Below are 7,101 nucleotides of genomic sequence, written 5' to 3'. Positions count from 1 at the left end.
TTACTGTATTGTAGTGTGTATTCACGTTGTACAGATATTTTACACTGCAGTACTGTATTATTCTGCCAACGCCCTGGAACACCGTTTCTCATTAGATCAGTGAAGTCAAGAAGTATCGGCTTTGGTTCGAGAAAGGTTGGGTGACAGTTGGGTGCTGGCCCAGATAGTGTTGACGTTGCAGCGTCCACACAGCGTCGTGAGGACCATTGGAAAGCTACTTGAAAGATAGAAATAGCAAACTCCGGTCTAGAAAACCATCATTAACAGCGTCGGGAGTGGATTACACATCATAACCCCAAAGGCACAAGTACCATAAGCCAGCTTTTTTTTTTGGCCCTAGTTCTCTAAGGACTGTTGCGCCAGAAGTTTATACTGTATTTTTTGCAATATTCTTCCTCTTTCGTTTGTAATGTAATTAGAAATATTAACCATTCCAGACTTAGTGCTGGAATTTACGGATAATGGATAACATCGAATTGCTATTACCCGATTTAGTCCGTCGAAATGAGGGGTGAGTACATTTCGTAATCTATAGATGGAGATTGGGAGCACATAATTGAAAAAGAAAAAGAAAGAAAAAGAGTTATTACATAGAAAGTTTGTCCAAAAATATTTGATTTGTAACTTTCGGTGAATCTGACACGAAAATACGTGATAATTTGTGTGATATAACTTAGATACAGTGCCTGAAACTTAACACCATGAATTTGTAATATGATATCTTAGAATGCATAGAACAAGAAGACATTGTTGTTGATCATCATATTCACCTAACCGATGGTATGCTATCCATAATTTTTTATGGATAAAATAATATAAAAGAAAAGTTCGCAATTTAGAACCATATATATTATATATTTGGTTTGGTAGCAAGGCTAAATAAATACAGATCTGTAGTTTGTAGTGGAATCTGAAACCATTGTAATGATTTCGATGTTCTTCGTCCGAAAATTGAGCCCGAGACATCGTGCACCCGAGACATCGTGCTAGTCATTAGATCACCTATACTGGTTAAGGTTACCTGTGTCAGAAATGATTTGTTAGAAGAAATTACACACTACAATGTATGAAACAAGTAAATTTATTAATATTGAAAGAAAAGTAGACAACCAGTAATCAACTACATAACATTAATTCGGACAAATGCAAGGTACTATCAGCATTAACAGTTGTAGAAATCCCTGAAAACAAATGATAAAAGGTACAGTAAATTCGACTTATATAGAATATATTAGTGACCGCTTTGTAGGTTGCAGTTAGTTGTGACAATAAACAATTTTCGTTATAAATCTAGGATCCATGAAGATTTTATTGTTTAAAATGGCGAATAGTTACATGTATTTCTACATGTAAATGGCAGATATGCTAATGCAGCTATATCAACGGAAGCTCTATGAGGTATATTAAAAGTCATAATTTAATACCGTATATTAATAATCTAAAATTCTATAAGGAAATTGATTATTAATGTACTGTTATGCCCATATAATTTTAATTTGCCCATGAAACTTCTGTCAGTACAAGCTGAATTAATGAATCTGTGGTTTGCATTAAATTATTGAGACATTTTTTTTTTTCGAGAAACAACTTTCTAGATCCAAGATATACTAGAATAATTTAAAAAAAATGTTTATGTTACATGTTCAGTCGAAGCTCTTAATCCCTCGCATTAACTGCTTACTTTTAAGGAATATATTTCGGTATATTTCGGAATATACCGAAATATATACTACTGAAACTGGTATTATAGTCAGTCTCCCAGTAGTATGATAGTTTCATTCATTACAGAGGGATATATATATGATCTTCAAACGCATATTTTTCCCTCTCTTCTCGTTGCTCCGTTAAATCGCATACTGAAACTAACACAGTAAGATGAATGTAAATCACTTTAGTTTTAAGAAATAACATCTCTAGAAGCATAAACTGGGATAATCCTCTTTTTTCTCTTAGTATATTAGTTAGTAATGTACTATGCATATCCATATGTTAATTCATAACAGCAGAAGAACAGATGGTGTAAACTTTTACCATGTATCTATCATCCTTAATGCTAAATACCAAGTTGCGGACCGCGATGACTCAATGGTAGAGTGTTCACTTCTGATGCGATGCTGGAGGTTCTATTCCAGCTCTCAGCAAATGGGACTTATGGTGAACAAACACCGTGTTCATAGGGATTCTCGGAGTTCTTCCTTTTCCTCCTACATTCTTCATTCGACTATTTCGTTCGTTACCATCATCACGTGTCCCTCTGCCTCGGAACATATTCGTGGAATGTTACTAATTTTAAAAAAATCCAGTTATTCTAATCTTATAACTCACTTGTAGGCAAATGGTTAACACACGCGTCTAAAGAGGGGGGTGCACAGTGGCTCAGTGGCAGAGATATGCACGGGCTCGGGCCGTAAACGTTTAAATATATAACTGTATTTCTCGGGCCTTTCGGGCCTAAGTTTAAAAATACACTGTACAATTATATTTAATGGACCTTTCTTTCTGGAGAACTTTTAAAAGCACAACTGCAAGATTAAACCTCTAGTTGCTGTAAATAAAAATACAATTTTGCGTTAATTATTAAGTTTTTCTAATTCGTTCTTATTTCGGGCTCATTTGGTTATCACACGAGCTTGGGCTGGGCTCAGGCCTAAATGCTAAAACATATTTCGGACTCGGGTCAGGCTTTACATTATAAATTCACAGATCGGGCCAGACCCGGGCTAAAAATTCCGTCAAGTGCAGACCTCTACTCAGTGATAGAGCGCTTACCTCTGATGTGCGGGTTCCTAGTTCGATCCCCGACCAAGTAAGTTTGTGCTGGATTACATCGTGCCCGTGGGTTTAACGGAGTACTCCTGTTTCCCCCACTTTCTCATTCTACCAATTCTTTCATTATCATTCACTTGCCTTAATCATAGTCTCCTTTAGCTTAAAAGCAAATGGGATGTTGAACTGAAATATTTCATTTCATTTTTCCATTCGCGTCTACAGTGTAGAAGACACACGTTTGATTCCAAGAAGGATGCATGTGGTTCAGATATCACATTAAAGTGCGTGTTTGCAGTCTCATACAGGTTAAGGACAAACAAATATTTCCTATACTTTAACCTATCACTGGACTACACCTACAACACGCAGTATCTAAAGTTATACACACTATGAAGTTATTTTTGTACATATTTAGTACGTACACGCATTAAATATGAAGAAAAAAAGTAAGACCTAAAAATGTTTCCACGTACGCAGTAAGGAACTCCTTTTATGTGGGTCTGCCTTTTGGCGCTCCTTCTTAGGCGTGTATTTATTCTATGGCATAGAGAAAGAGTGAAAGTGATCCAGACCACCAAATACGCATTCCATTGAAAATTTACGAGAGATTATATTTGTTAGCTTTAAGGTGGACAAGTAAAGCTACAATCAAATAGCTGGCATAAATATTTTACAACTAGTCTGCCAAAAGAAGCGTAATGCGTCTGGATTTTTCTTTGTAAGAAGGAAACAAATGTCAAATTATATAATTCCTAGGCTAAGTAGGTCTATATGGTATTGACTTACTATCATTATATTAAGTCTAAAAATAGTGGAAAAACGCACTGCAATATAAAAAACTGAATGTTTAGTAGACTTGCTATAATTCGAATGATTCATTATTTAAATATTTACTGCAGTATTCCAACCCTAGACCTAATCCTCCCTAACTATATATAAAACTACATGAATTGACATAAATTAATGGTACTTCCGGTTAACGTGGAAAGTCTAAATTTGGCATGGTTATAGCTTTTTAGAACTAATTCACAGAAAAATTGTCAAAAGTGAATATTTTTAATTTTTAGGGAGTCTAAAGGGGACATGAAGAAATTCCTCATGTTATTTAAGTGTTTTTTTTTTTACTTATAATCTCACGTTTTAGATAATTATAATTGGAATAAAAACTAGAAATTCGGTATACTTGTAAGTTTTCGTTATTCTTACCTAAGCAAATCGCTAAAAATAAAAAAAATCTAACTTTAGAGTGGTTTTATGGGAACTGAAAAGTCTTCCCCATGCTATTTATATGGGACACTTTTTGCGCCCCAAAATTATTGGGCACTTCATGTAGGGCTACAATGATTAAGTTTGACATGATTGTAGATTTTCGGGAATAACTGACAAGAAAATTGCCAATAGTAAGTATTTTTAAGTTTTATTGGGTCTAAATGGACGATGCAGAAATTCCCCGTGTTATTTAAAAGGGCCTTTTTTGAACTATGATTTCATATATTAAGTTCTTGTAATTAGAATAAAAACTCGAAATTCAGTATGCTTGTACGTTTTCGTTACCGTTATCTAAGTAAATCACTAAAAACAAAAGTTTCCAATTGTAGAGTGGTTTTACGGGGAACTGAAAAATCTTTCCAATATTATTAATATGGGACATCTTCTACACCCCAAAATGTTTAGCCATTTCCGGCAGAATTAGAATGATGAAATTTGAGACGATTGTACCCTTCCGGGACTAACCAACAGGAAAATTGCCAAAAGTAAATATTTTTAGTTTTTTAATGATTCTAAAAGGGGACATGAAGAAATACCCATGTTATTTAAATGGGCGTTTTATTGGGATACAAAATGTTATCTTTTAGATATCATAGTTTAAATACAAAACAAACTTGAAATTTGATAGAATTTTGGGTTTAAGAGGTGCGAAGCCGTAGGCTGAGTAAACATTGGGGTCAGGGGGGCGAAGCCTCCAGCTAACCAAAGGCAAAGGCTAACAAAAGATATATATATATATATATATATATATATATATATATATATATATATATATATATATATATATATATATATATATAGAGAGAGAGAGAGAGAGAGAGAGAGAGAGAGAGAGAGAGATACATAGATATAGATAGATATAGATATATAGATATAAAATCGCATTTCCGATGTAGCAATACTCTTGAGCGGCCACTCCGTCATCACTGTGGAAGAAGATTCTAAGCTTGGTAAAGGCGTGTCTTAGCAAAGCAAGCAGTAAGATTCCTCATAACAGAGGGACGTCTTCCGCTTTTACACGAAAACGGAACTTGTTATAAGATTCCTGGGTTCTTTGTTGGATATCTAATCAGAGGACGACTTTCATCGAGACATTATCTCGTGACAGACGCAAGCCCTTGAAATTCGAGAAAAATCCCGTGTATATTTCCCATTATTCTTAAAGTTTCCTTACTGGGAGCTAGAATGTCCCGGAACAGATGAAGGATGTATGGGTTGTCTAAGGGGCGTTCGGAAGATACGTGCTTAGGGTGCAAATATGAGGGAATCTCCTAATTTCGACATGCAAAACGATTAGAAGTAACGAGATACATTTTTCTTTTTATTCTTTTAACTGAATTGAAAAGAATGAGGTGTTCATAATTTATCTGTTTATAAATCTTGTGTATGTGTTCACGCATAAGTTCAGCATAATTCCACCGATTTTAATATTTTATTTTCTGTTTGAAAGAGCATAGATACTTTTTTGGTGGTCCCCTAGAAATTTCATTAGGATGTAATTATAGTCTTTGGAGCCGGAGCATGAAACATCTTAAAGGCTGTTGCAACCCACGGACACGATGTTGTCCAATATATAACCGGGGATCGAACCAGAGATCCCCACGTACCGGAGGTAAGCGCTCTACCACTGAGTCACCATGTTCCCATAAATGGAATATAGTGTAAAGAAGGAATAAAGAAATTAAATTGAGTAGTATTTGACAATAACTTTATTTCTCAAGTATTTGTATTGAAAAATATTCATTGTATAAGTCAAATGTTATGCCAACTTTCGATCCTGTAAAGTTATTGTTAATATGGTATAAGGAAATGATTTAACCGTAGTAGCCATATCCGTATCCAAGACCATAGTATCCAACAGCTGGGTAACCATAACCAACTGCATAGCCTACAGCTGGATAAGCATAGCCAACTCCATAAACTCCTCGCTTATCTCTGGAGGCTTCTCCAGCGAAGGCAACAGCCACGAGGGCGAAGAGAGCGAAAAGAGCCTAGACAAAAGGAAAAAACAATACAAAAAGTTATTTAAAAAATACCGTATATTTATTACGCTACTGACATGTTTTTACTGCATAATAAATAATTTTAAAGTTTATCTATATATTATGCTATGCCATTTAAGAATTTACTATGTTAACTAGTTACTATCTGTTGAAGTATTTCACTAATCATTTTCTCTATTCTTAAGTTTTGCATTTCTTTCCTCAAAATCAGGAAAATACAAAGAACATTAGAAGAAAATGCACGTAATTAATTTTTCCTTGTCCCCATAAGTTATTGCAGTAAATTGGTCTAAACAATGCCATGTATTCAGCTAAAACTTTTACACTGATCTTTCTAAAAATTAGTCATCACTAGTAGCCTGTCCCTAACCTGAGTTTTAAAACGCGTTTTGAAATGGTGGTTGCAATAAAAATATAAAACAATTCTTAAACAAAAATTCCGATTTCAGTGTTGAAAATTCATCTAATTGAGTAAGTTTTATAAAGCAAAAGAAGGCAAATACTTTTTCTTACCAAGAATTTCATGATTGATTTTGTTCTGGTTGTTGTGTTGTCTTCTAGCGAAAGATGGTTTACGTAGCAAACTGTCCACTTTTATATGCTGAATTTGTCCTTGTGAATCTTTAATCTATAACGGAAATATGGTCATCTATTCGTTTTTAATTTACAGTTGGATTTCATTTTGCCTCCCCTTCAAAATCATTTTTATTTTATTATTTCCGCAATTCCTTTCTGACTTTCTTTGCATCATATTATATTAAGTTAGAATATTTAATAAGCCTGATTGGCAAGTGAAATGACGGCTACACAATGAATTATTTAGCATGAAAGAAGTTATAGTGTTTTGTAATAATTATTTCATTAGCATGTAATGAATTGAAGAGATACCTCTTTATTGACATATGGACAAAAATCCTTGTACTTACCTCGAATATAATCTTAAGTAGCAATTCATACACCAGTTTACGCAGTTACGTTTCGTTTAGTACAGCCATAGTATCGAAAAGAAACGATAAACATATTCCGTTTTTAATTTCCTCTTTTATAAAAATAAAAGAAG

General features: G+C 34.2%; 1 long non-coding RNA gene across 1 annotated transcript; it reads right to left on the bottom strand.

The window, feature by feature from the left end:
- Positions 1-5,807: 5,807 nt before the first annotated feature.
- LOC145694101 (uncharacterized) lies at positions 5,808-6,593 on the bottom strand. Its single transcript, XR_014132933.1, has 2 exons — positions 6,555-6,593; positions 5,808-6,029 (listed from the first exon to the last, which is right to left on the bottom strand). It is a non-coding gene; the product is annotated as an uncharacterized LOC145694101 (long non-coding RNA).
- Between the last annotated feature and the right edge of the window lie 508 nt (positions 6,594-7,101).

Source organism: Thermobia domestica, chromosome 9 (assembly GCF_964235325.1).
Source record: "Thermobia domestica chromosome 9, izTheDome1.hap1.1, whole genome shotgun sequence".
Classification (NCBI taxonomy): domain Eukaryota; kingdom Metazoa; phylum Arthropoda; class Insecta; order Zygentoma; family Lepismatidae; genus Thermobia; species Thermobia domestica.
The sequence above is the reverse complement of the archived record's forward strand: the minus strand, read 5'-3'. Positions and strand labels throughout refer to the sequence as shown.